Raw genomic sequence first — 13,406 nt, forward strand, 5'->3', positions numbered from 1 at the left:
GACAGTCACGTTAGGGACTCTGGAATGTAAACAATTGCGTAATGTTGTACAATTATTAATAAGAAGATGCTTGTGAGGATGGACAAATAAGAATCTTAGTGGAAGTAGCGTTAAGTCCCTTAGGAGCAACGTCTCCTAAATGCACTCAAAAGAAATCTCTTGTATTATTTTTAATAAAGATTCAAAAGTTTTTTGGTTGATAGTTAATTTCTTTATTCTTTATCTTTAATGTTAACTTCATATTATTTTCTTCATAATATGTTATCCTTGTCTGACCAATGCATTTCGGGCATCAGCCCTTCATCAGGGGATTTAATCTGTAATTCTGAAAGCAACCAAGTATGACACATATTTAACAAATCATTCTAGAACTGTACATACATGTGTTCAACATCTCATAGTTTAAAAGCAAGCAACATGTCATTTTCAAGTAATCAACTCATAAAGAGGACGAATTAGAGGCAGAACTTTGGAAGAGGTGATATCTGAGGAAAAGGAAAAACAAAAAGGAAAGGGCAGAAACACTCGCGTTCACAGAGGCGGACTCTCAACGCATATACTCTCTTATCCAAGATGATGAAAGCCCAGGTACTAGCACTGGATCAACACAAGCGAATATAAAAAAACTAATATGCATGTCTAAACGCATAATCAACCAGCGTTTACACTCAAGCACGTTAATAAAATATCACAAGGCACAGAGAATTCCATGTGGCCTCAGGATATCACTCAAATCGACCTTATGCAAGAATAACGCACGATTTACAGAGAAATGGTTCGCTATACTTAATAAGTGTTCGTTAGACTTAATACTACTTATAATTGAAGAACTGGCCAAACTCCTAAAGGATCTCAACAAGGAAGCATATCAAATAAAAGAAGAACTTAACACAATGATGACCAAGGATGAATGGGACGAGGTACTCAAAGACATAAACACACAACTAGATATATATACACGAAAGAAATCAACAAACGGAAACCACAAAAGTTCAAAAGGGACACCACTGACTACCGGACAGGAGAAGTATACTCTTGGGCGGACATTTATGCCTGACGCCGACAACAAAGACCAACACAAGATAGATCATCCGATGAAACTGCATCTGAGGACTCTCAATATAATAAAAGAGTTCCAACACATCAAAGAAAGGAGAAACAAGGTCAAAGTTAGGGCAATTGTGAGAGAGAGTAAGAGAGAGAGAGAAAGAGTGAGAAAGAGGAAGACAGAAAGAGAGAACAAGTGAGAGAGAGAGAAAGATAGAGAAAGAGAGAAAAAGTGAGAGAGAGAAATAGAGAAAGAATGACATACAAGGAAGAGAGAAAGAAAGAAACAGTGTGAGAGAGAGGAAGAGAGAGAGAGAAAGAGTGAGAGAGGAGAAGATAGAGAAAGAGTGTGAGAGAGAGAGAAAGAAAGAATGAGAGAGAGAAGAAGAGGCAGAGAAAGTGTGAGAGAGAGAAAGGAAGAGAGGGAGAGGGAGTTTTGACACTGGAGAAAATCTTTGCAGCTCACCTTTCTGCCTCCGGTGTATCTCCAACTACGTGCCGGGACATAGTGCACCATTAGGTTTAGTCATCTGAAAGATAGTATAAATTAGTAATTGCAGAGTACATACAACTGCATACACATAATTCTCTGTTTTGCCGCTGCATACTCAGGCTGCTGCACCCCATCCACTCCCACTGCACGGAGGTGACTGCCCGCTGCTGCAGAAAGAAGCCTCTCTGCTCACCTTCCGCCACCGGCGTCAACCATGTACCGAAGCAACCTTCTCAGGCGTTGTCAGGATGGGCATGCATTATCTCAGGTTCTACACACGTTCAGCTCTGGTGGTGTTGGTGGGACGTCGATTTGTGAATCACAGCCTGTTAGATAAAAAGCAAGATAAGATTGTGCGTCATGCATCCATCAAAGGAGAGTGGGAGAGAGAGAGAAAGAAAGAGTGAGAGGAAGACAGAGAGAAAAAGATAGACAGAGTGAAAGGAAGACAGAGAGAAAGAGAGAAACAGTGAGAGTGAGAGGAAGAGAGAGAGAATAGGAAAGAAAGAGTGAGAGAAAGACAGAGGGAAAGAGAGAAAGAGTGAGAGAGATGAAGAGAGAGAAACAGTGAGAGAGAAGAAGAGAGAAAGAGTGCAAGAAAGAGGAAGAGAGAAACAGAGGAAGAGTGTCAGCGAGAGAGAAACAGAGAGAGAAAGAGTGAGAGAGAGGAAGAGAGAAAGAAAGAGAAACAGTGTGAGAGAGAGGAAGAGAGAAAGAAAAAGAAAGAAAGTGAGAGGAAGACAGAGAGAAAGAGAGAAAGAGTGAGAAAGACGAAGAGAGAGAGAAACAGTGAGAGAGAAAAAGAGGGGAAGAGTGTTAGAAAGAGGAAGAGAGAAACAGGAAGAGTGAGAGAGAGCGAAAGAGAGAGAGAGGAAGAGAGAAAGAGAGAAACAGTGTGAGAGGAAGAGAGAGAGAAAGAGTGTGAGGGAGAGAAAAGGAGAGATGAGGAGGGACACTGAGTGCCCACACTGTGGACAAAACCTGCACAGCTCACATATGCACCACAGCTGTGTCTCCAACCACGTGCTGGGACCTAGTAGAACTCTGAAGCTCTCACATCTGAAACATAGTACAGAATTAGTAATGGCAGAGTATATACGACTGCGTAAGCCTAAATCGCTGTACCGCCTTTGTGCATCCAGGCAGCTGCTCCACATCCACTACCGCCGCCCAGAGGTATCTGCCCGCCGCCCAGAGGTATCTGCCCGCCGCTGCGCACCCAGACCTCACTGCTCACCTTTTCGTGGACAGGGAACCCTCCACATCATGCAGCCCCGCTCTGCAAGCCAACAAGTCTTACATCTGGTGCTGCGTCTTGATTTTGCCATGGTAGAGGACATACTAGTGCACCCATCATTATCGCAGGTTGCACACCTGCTCAGTCCTTGCGGTGCCACTAACTCAGTGATCAATGAGGCCATGCACCTAGCCGTAGGACCCTGCTGTTCCATGGCTCAGGCCTACACTGCGGTCCAGCAGGGCACACAAAATATGAGGAGTCGGGACGGGCCATCACCGTGGTGGTGTAACTATGCCGACCGCAGTGCATCCGGTCCGGGCAACTCTAAAAAATGGCTTAGAGCACGCGCGCCTGGTCTTTTTTATTGGTTGGGTCACGTGTCCTGTGCTGCCTGTGCTGAATGGGTGTGGTGTGGGTGTATACCAGCCGTGAGGGAGTGGTTGTGGCATATTGGCAACTAGACCTGTGACCAGCAGATCACTACAATGAAAATCTGGGCCATGTAGCGTTTTTGTCTTTCTCTGTAAGCGAGAGCGGAGTGGGCTGGCCTGGCGGATACCAGTCCTGCGTGAGGCTATGAAGAATGTTTGCAGAGCTATGGGCGTGGCTCCATCGTGAGCTGTATGAGGAATCAACTGTTGTGGCCCATGTCCGTGTTGTAGTTCTGCCTTCACCTGGGACACAAGCGCCAATGTGTCACTCTGTGACCCAAGTCCCACAACATGGCCAACATGGAAGGTACAGGAAATCACTGACCCTACATTCAGCCATAGTTCCACACAAGAAAGATGGTGGACATGACACAGCTGTGTGGATATGAATGTTTATTGCACAGTCGGTGGAGTGTTGCAGCTGTAGCAATACAGGGCCATGCAAAGCCCAAATTTCAGTTTTTGGCACATGGAGGGCAGCCAAATAGAGACAAGCTCGCTCGTTGTAGAAATTAGGCTGTGCCAACAAATGTACTTATACAATCATTCCACCAATCCCCACGCACTTATAAATTCACCATACACTCTCCTTTTAGTACTCTAATGATCCAGTCTCTACGTACGTACTTGTACAATGACCCAGACAAAGTTACATAACCAAAGTTTTTCCCCACTGTGAAAGGTAAGTTGGTTGCAGACGCTGTCCAGAGCACAATGTAATGTGGTAGGGCCCAGGGGCAGCATGTTGCATACATAATGAACACACAGACACAGATAGATAGTGGAACTGGGTACGAGCACGTGTGCTCGACTCCTTTTTATTACCAGGGTCACATGTCAAGAGACATCTGTGCTGGATGCGTGTGGGGTGAGTGTAAGCCAGCCCTCCGGGAATGGTTGGTGCTGGCATCAAGTATAAAAGTAATCATTGCATCAGACACAGAGACTCAATCATAAAGGATCAATAATTTGTGCTGCATTAAGGTAGGAGCACCAGATGTGAAATAATACACAAAAGGTTCTATCGTAAAGGGTCCATGACTTGTGGTACACTGAGGTAGGTACACCAGATGTGAAATTATACACAAAATATTGTATCATAAAGGGTCCATGAGTTGTGCTGCACTGAGATAGGGGCATCAGAAGCATTTAGCGTGTGTGCAGCTAGCGATGATGCGTGGTGTGGGGGAGCCGCACTGGGAGCAATGTCTGTTGCCTACTGGACTGCGTCATCTGCAATCACGACTCAATGTGAATTGTGAGCTCTGCTATCCACAGTGTACATCGAAGGCAGTAGTCAGCACAGACATCGAGGAATGCTCTTAGTCACTTCCTCTTGTCAAAATTCGAGGACATAGAGTTCAATTCTCTCTGCAATAAATAAATCATGTCTCAATTTAAACTGTGAGCTCTGCAGTGTAGGTGTATGGAACAAAACATGAAACATTTCTGGAATGCATTGATGAAAACTTTGTTTTTATGAGAACAGTTGTAAAGTATGATATTCTGAAGCTGGAATTTGAATTGGTCGTTCATCATATTGTCCACCTTTTCCAGTAAGGAACAACTGTGGAAAACAACGAGCTTCCAAACTTTTTTCCCACACACTCATGGGAGTTTCTTTTGCTTTTTTCATCTGGAACAAATCAATAGTATCTCCTATCAGTTCTTTTGAATGTTGGGGGTGTATAGGATAATGTTCATACATTTCTACTTTTTTTGAATTCTCCACTTTTTCTATTTGTCCACTTGAAATATGTGTTCCATCTTCTAAAGTAATTTCTTCTTCTTCTACATTTACAGTTTTACAGTAAATATTGTTTTGCACCAGATATAATGTAGCCTTTTGGACTTTGGTGACATCTATTAAGTCTTGCCATATTTTCTGACTCTTTGTGGGTACACCATTAACAAGAATGACTACAGGTTCAGTTTCCTCTCTTCCTACACCAACAGTTTCAACATTTTTCTTACAATCTAAAGGTAAATACACAACTCTTCCTTTTAGACCTCTTTGTAGATCTGCTGGAGGCAGCTTACCTGTTTTAGGCTATATACAAATTTTAGCCTGAAAAGGGTGCACAGATTGTATAAGGATGCCTCATATGCATTTACATTTTTAAGTTCAGGAGGTATAGCTACTAATTCTAAGTCCATATGGACAGCTCTAGCTGGCATTTTGTTTTCTTCTAATTTATTGTAACAATATTTACAAATACAGTGTACAGTACCTAACTCAAAACGACCTTCCACAAACAGATAAGCAGCAAATTCTTTCCATTTATCATTGTTTTGCTTCTCACTGTTTAAAAAGACATCTACATTACTAGATTGAATTTTATCATGAGACCGTCAGCAACAAATACAAACATAGTTAGGATTTTCTGCAGAAACTACTTTAAACTTTGTTAATTCAGTACTATCTCCCATCTCTTCGTCAACACCTACACTTATCAAACTCTCACTTCCACTACAATCCACTTGACCAGCAAAGAAACGTAACTCATTATCATCAATTTTTTTTACATCCAACACTAAACCATGCAAAGTGCTGTATTAATTTCATTTAGACATAATGCAGGACTTTTCATGTAGTATAATCTTCTAATCTTCTAACTAACTTTCACATTTCAGAATGATGTACTGCTAACATTCTTAAAGGATGAAAACGACTTTGACACACTTTCCTAGAAAGACAAGCCAGAGAATGACCTTGCAACCCTGTATTTTTTCTTATTTTGCAAGGATCCAGTCCTTGTTATGTTATATGTTATATAGGATTTATATTCCGCACAAATACTCTAGAGTGTCCTGGCGCGCAAATGGACCATGGCAGGGAGGGACAAAGATGTTTAGGGCAACTGATTAAAAAGTAAGGTTGTGAGTTGTTTTTTAAAAATTCGGGAATCCTGGATATGCTGAAGATCCACAGGAAAGGAATTCCATGCAATGGCTGCTTTAACAGAAAGGGACTGGCCCCCCAGCCGTGACCTGAGGAATCGAGGGATAACCATCCGACGTTGCGAAACTGAGCGCAAAGGTCGCCTGGGGGCATAAAACGCAAAGCGCGTTCTAATGTAGGATGGTCCAAAACCATGGAGGGCTCTGTGCGACATGGTGAGGGCCACTGCAGGTCACGCAAATGCTGCCGGCATTCTGTATGGTTTGGAGTTTTTTTAATAAATTGCCAGCGATGCCAATATACAAAGCATTGGCATAGTCAAGGCAAGAGAGAATAAGTGCCCGGGCGACCATTTCCTTGGCTGGCCTCTGTAACAGGAGGAAAAATCTCCTTAGAGCTTTGAGGGTACTGAACCAAACTCCGGTAAGTTTCTTGATTTGATCTGAAAACTAGAGATCTTCCCCAAACTAGACCCCTAAGTTCTTTGCTAGGCCTCCCTCTGAATTAGGGCCCGGGAAGTCAGGAGGCCATAAAGTTTCTCTGAAGGCAGGAGGAAACTGACCATACAGGAGTACCTCTGACTTGTCTTCATTGCACTTGAGTTGTGCATGTGCAAGCCAGTGAAATACAGCCGAAAGACATTTTTGGGCGGTGTCAGTACTCAGATCGGAGTCCTTCCAGGTGAATAGGAGATGGGTGTCATCAGCATAGGCTATTATTTTGGCTCCCAGCTCCTCAGCTAAAAAAATCAGGGGGGTCAGATACATATTGTAGAACAGAGGGCTCAACGTGGAACCCTGCGGAACCCCAGTAGATCATTTCCTGATCGATGATGTAAAAGGAGGCACCAGACCTGCTGGGTGTGGTCTTCCAGAAAAGATTTCATCCAATCCCAGGTTGGGCCAGCAATGCCAATGGGTGACAACCGGGCGAGAAGTTGCTGGTGGGGCACCGTATCAAAGGCGGCAGAGTAGTCCAATAAAATCAGGGCCGCCTGCCACCTGCATCCAAGCACTCCCTGATTGCCTCTGCCATCTCGACCAGCACTGTCTCGGTGCTGTAGGAGGCCCTAAACCCGGATTATGCAGGATGAAGGGCACCTGAGGCTTCAACAAAAGGCCTCAAGTTGCTGAAAAACCACCTTTTTGCAGACCTTAGCCAAAGCCGGTAAGAGGGAAATAGGGCGGTAGTTGGTGGGTATAGAAGGGTCTGCAAGGGGGTTGAAGTTTGGCCTGTTTCCATTGCCTAGGGACGGTGGCGGTCTGAAGAGAAAGGTTGATAATAGATGCTGCCTCTAAATAGACCGCCTCCGCCACCCCCTGCCAGGGTTCTGGTTAGACAAGGGTCAGTCGGAGAACCTGATTTCAGCAACTTATGGATGGTCATTATATCAGGCCCGACTGCGGCCAGAAACTGCGCGAATAAGGGGGTTGACCTACTGGGGCTTAGAAGAGGCAGCAGAGGAAAATTCCTCTGCACCCGAGAATCCGTCCCTAGGCTGTCCTGGATCCTTTGAATCTTATCAATAAAAAAAGAAGATAACTCCTCACACCATTGTCATGAGACTGAAAGGATCGTTTGTTCGGCACACAGGGACAGAAAACTACAAACAATAGAGAAAATATCTTTACTGTTATTAGCCTTGGCAATCCGCTCTGCATAGAAGTCACTCTTAGCTTTCCTGATAGCTGCATAATAATCCCTCTGAGCTGAGCGAAAGCCACCTCAGCCGGGGGGCAGTACCCATGACGTCAACGACGTTCCAGTTTCTTACACCCCAGATTAAGCTCTTTAAGGGTCTCCGTGAGTCAAGGTTTGGAAGGTGTAAGGCGCAATTGTCTGCTAGAGAGGGGTTAAGAGATAGAGCCGACCCCCCAACTAATCCAGGAGGCGAAGCTATCTACAGCCCCGTTGAGATATGGGGCGGACGCCAAGCCTGCAAGTTACACGACCTCGGACTGAGCCAGGATATTGATCTTCCGGAATGGCAAGTCATGTAGCAAGGCTGGGGAGGAGGGAGCCTTTCCTATGATCCATGAGAACCTGATCAGATAATGGTCTGACCAAGTAACCGGTATGGGCTCCATGTAGGCTAGATCAAAGTTAGAGCAGACCAGGTCAATCAGATGGCCACATTTATGCGTAGGCCCCTTGATCCACTGGGTTAGCTGTGCCAGATTGAACAGATCCTTGAGAGCCCGGGGATCTGAAGCCTCAGGGATATCCAAGTGGATGCTAAAATAGCCCAGAAGTAAAAACCTAGAGAAGCGGGGAGCCCGAGGAGCAATGGTGTCATCTAGAGTTTTCAGAAAAGCTCTTGGCGGGCCAGGAGGGCGGTAGACCAAGGTGCCCCCCAGCGTATAATGGGGTGACAGGACAAAAGTAAAGTCCAAGGCCTCTCCATCCTCTAGCTCTTCGGATATTTCGCTGATAAATGACCAGGTATCCCTGAACACCACTGCAATGCCTCCCCCTCTCCCAGTCTTACGGTCAGCTCTGACAATTTTATAACCCCAAGGGATTGCCACCTCAACCACCGGCGCACAGGACTCAGTTAGCCAGGTCTCAGTTATAAATAAGACATCTAGCTGTTCGTCCGAAAGCAGCTCGTGGATGTCAATGGCATGTTTGACCATTGAGCGGGAATTGATAAGCGCTGCCTGAATCCTGGTCTCCCTATCTGCTTGAGGGGCAGGGGCAGGCAGCCTTGTTTGAAAACAGAATTGGTAGGAGGGGCAAGTCCTAGAGAAGCTACGAAGGACTTCCCACTGATTACCTCCATCGCAATTAGTGCTGTCAAGTGCCAGAAGTTCCTCCCGATTGAAAGACCTCCTTCCACCCCTGTCTGCTAACGAGGAACGGCCAGCATGGCTGGAGCTGGGCGCTCCCGGGATGCGGACGGGCTCAGACGGGCTTGCCTTTGGCACGCCGGTGGCGTGTTTGCTGCGCGTTCGAGAGCACATGTGCTTTAAATGGTGAAATCCCTCCTTGTAATATCTTAAACTTCTGTTTCAGTTTTTCTTCCATATTCTCTTAACAAATTTACTAAAATATCAATAAATAGTTTACTTATACTACAAATACTATTACAATCACATGTAAACACTGGAGCCTGGGTACATCTCCCTTGAACTTCCTCAGCTATTACTTGTTCAACATTTCTAGGAACTATTTTTTCTTTTTCAATTGGAGAGCCATTTTTCACTTCATAACAACGACCACAGGTATTAACTGCATGCAGTGATCGATTTTGTTGAAAATAACAAAATAGTTTATCATAAAGGGTCTATGAGTTGTGTTGCACTTAGTTAGTGGCTCCTGAAGCACTCAGTGTGTGCGCACCCTGCGATTATGCTATAATTGATATCAAAAAAGTTCTTGAAGCAAAAATACTAAAAGGGTATTATGTAGGGTTTAGGGACGTTGTAGTTAGTTGCCTACTACACTCTGTAATTAATGAATGAAGGCTCCATTTTAATTGTGAGCCCTGATGATCGCGGTGTGGGCAAGAGGCAGTGGTCAGCAAGGGCCCACAGCCACGTGGCATTGAGTTGAGCTGCACAGTTATTGGCAATTCAGTGTGTGTGCAGCCAGTGATGATAAGTGGTGCACTCAGTTAGTGGCACCTGAAGCACTCAGCGTGTGCGTACCCTGCGATGATGCTTGGTCCGGGCGGGCCGCACTGAGAGCAATGTCTTTGGTTACTGAATTCTGCCTTAAAAATTCCACGTGGCGATGACTTATGGTGCAGTAAGTTAGGGGCAGGAGAAGCACTCATGTATGCGTACCCTGCGATGATGCGTGGTCCGGGTGCGCCGCACTGGGGGCAATGTCTTTTGTCTAATTAATTCTGCCTTATTAAGGCCACGTGGCGTTGACTTTTGGTGCACTGAGTTAGTGGTACCTTTGGCGCTCAGCGTGTGCGCACCCTGCGATGATGCATGGTCCGGTGGGACCGCACTGGGAGCAATGTGTCATGCGTACTGGACTGTGTCATCTGTAATCGAGACGCAATCTTAATGGTGAGCCCTGCTGTCTGCAGTGTACATCGAAGGCAGTAGTCTGTACACACATAAGTCTGCGGTGCTGTGCCGCTGGGTTTGCAGGGGGCCTGTGTCGAGGAGGCCAACGGTCATGGCAGCAGCCATGTGGCAGGGTGGGGGCAGCCACTCTGGAAACACGTTGGCCTTCCCACAAGTGAACCACACCCAGAACTCCAGCTTATGTATTCATACTCCTACATTGGAGTGGCATACGTTAGACCAGCCCACTCCGCTTCCGCTGCCGCTTGCAGGGGGAAAACACAGCTACATGACCAAGATCTTCCCCACTGCCTGAGGTAACATGGTTGCGTCTATTGTCCACAACAGTACAAGCACCAGCAGTATATGTACTCATAGAGAGGTTTGTGCTCTGCATAGTGAGGTCTGTCCAGCACATCACTGTTACACTTGGTATTGTGCGCATTATTATTGATGGGTGTCTTGCGTCCTTCACACATACTTGGTTGCCACATCTGCCAACGTTCAAGTATTGTGTGGCTGAGGGACCATGCAGTTTTTGGAAGGTCTGCTGTCCTGTTCTGTGCTGGCTCTGTGGTAGTAGGGAGGGGGGGTGGTCCGAGGGGACATCCTGAGGCTGGTGGCAGTGGGTGTTGTGGCCTACTTGGGTGTCAGAGCTGCATGATCAGTAACTTTATGACATGTGTTGGTCTTCAGATGTGATTCTGGGCTGGGCTCCCTTTCACACTGTAGGTAGTCGTCCTGGTTTACACCAGTAAAAGACAAATGTTAGATTCCTACTGCTAACGCAGCTTATTGCCTGTTTTTGGATCGCACCCCAGATTTGGCTGCTCGTTGAAAATATAGGAAAGTAGTGTTCTTGTGTTATTATTTGCACTGGAAAGCCTCCTGTGCTTATTATTACCATTAGTGATTGCTCTAATTTGTTGCAATTTTTTTTGCGTAAGTAATTTTTGAAAACTGGGGATATCGGCTGTTTTCACTAGGTTGTGATTGGAATGAATTTTTAAAACCACTGAAAAAACCGTAGGTTTAATGAAGATTATAATTGGTAATAAGCATTTAAAAAACCTTTGAAATTCACTGAAAAAACCATAGGTTTCAGGGATGTTATAGTTACCAATTAGCATTAAAAAAACCTTTGAAATTCACTGAAAAACCATAGGTTTCAGGGATGTTATAGTTACAAATTAGCATTTAACAAACCTTTAAAATGCACTGAAACAACCATAGATTTCAGGGACGTAATAGTTAGTTGGACATTTTACTCTTACAAAACCATAGTAATTCCGACGTTATAGTTAGTTGAGCTAACTATAACTCCCCCCCCCTCAATGCACTGCTGATGATATCACATATTACATCCTTCATAACATGGTCAGTGACATCACTGATGACATCACTGATGACACCTCAAATGACATCACTGATGACATCATCCACGTGAAAATCTGATGCACCTCCTAACACCTTAATAAAGCCTTTGATACACCAACTCTAAAATACAGACTACCATTTTGGAAACAGTAGAGACACCAATACCAGTTACTACGGACACACTGATTCCTAGGTCTACACATACTTCCACTCATTCACTCATACAGTCACTCATGCATGCAGTGACTCATCAATACAATACTATTATAGGCACTCATACACCTACACAAACACTCACACAGCGCCATTTCAGAAATGCCAACATGCAGGTAGGAGATTGATCCAGAATTCCCTGGCCATCTTCCTGAAAATATTTAGGAGAATATGGGGTTGAGCCAGGAAGCCATGGCACTCCCGTAAACCAGATCACCGGCATCCTACTTCTGAGCATGGGGTCACCTGCAGAGCCAACCTGGTTGCCAAACCCTCTCAGTCTGTGGCAATAAGGAGGTGAGGATTGAATCCCTCTGTCTCCTTTTAAGAGCTCCTGATTTATGGTGGAATTTTGAATAGAATTGTTTAATCAGAAGGGGTGCATGAACCTGTTCTGCTGGTTCACAGAAAGATCACAAGTAGTATTACTTTTTCAATAAATAAAGGAATTGAATCTTACCCTTAAAGAATCCAGAGTCACTAATCTCCTGAATTTCATACTTAGGTTGCTCACCCACGAGTATGGTAGCTGGTTTCTTATCAACCGGATGACCTCTACATTTGAGATGAGGTTTGAAATGGGAAACATGAACAGCAGGATGAACCCTCCAAGAAAGGGGGAGTTGAGTCATACAGAGATAGGATTTATGATCCTGAAAGGTTCAAAAGGGACATATTATCTAGGAGAAAACTTACCCTGCAAATAAAGTGAAGTAAATTGATAGAGAGCGGCAAACTCTATCTCATATTTTGCAAGTAGAACCTTGTCGCCAACGACAATTGGCTTGTATTCTCTGTTTTGATTTAGTGGTCTGTACCTTTCGAATGCATTTTTTTCTGACCTTCTTTAGCCTTTTCAGTGAAATTTGAACTGCAGGTACTGGGTGATCTGTTTCTAATGGATTTGGAAAGGTTAGGATTGAAATCAAGTTAAGGCAAAAAATGGAGAGAAACCAGGGGAAATGTGGATAGGTACGTATGAAAACTCTGCTGCAGGTAGGAGAGTTTTCAAGTTGTCTTGGTCATCAGAAATGTAACACCTTGGGAATTCTTCAAGCGTTCTATTTAACATTTCAGTTCGCCCATTAGCTTGAGGGTGAAGGTAACATCCTTACAATGGCAAGCCGATGGCCACAGCCAGTGATTATTTCTAAAAGTACTCCATGACGTCTGAATATGTCAGAGTAGAAGATTTCAGCCATTTCTGATGCAGGGTAATTTTTAAAAGGCCTGAAAAGTGAGCCATTTTAGTATACACATCCACAGTTATCATTATTGTGGTGCAATTCTGATATCGGGCAAATCCACTAAGAAGTATATAGAGAGTTTGGAGGGAATTTCCAGTGTTAATAATAATCCTATTTTGGCTTTGTGTTTCAGGTTTATTTTGGACACAGACCTCAAAAGAATCAATTAATCTTGTGACATTGTGGTGAACAGAAGGCCACTATAACCTCGTATTGTTTAGATCTTCTGTAACTCTTCTTCCTCTATGTCCAGTGATTAAGAAATCATAACACAGTTGCAGAATTAAATTTTGAGCATGTTTTGAAGGATTAAACAGGTGTTCCCATCATATATCAGACCATTCTTATTCGTTGTCAACTCTTTTAGATAATTGAAAATGAGAGAAAACAATTGCTAAGTCAGGGAGATTATTGCCTTTGGACTCTTGACAAAT

Source organism: Lissotriton vulgaris, chromosome 5 (assembly GCF_964263255.1).
Source record: "Lissotriton vulgaris chromosome 5, aLisVul1.2, whole genome shotgun sequence".
In the NCBI taxonomy this organism is placed as follows: Eukaryota; Metazoa; Chordata; class Amphibia; order Caudata; family Salamandridae; genus Lissotriton; species Lissotriton vulgaris.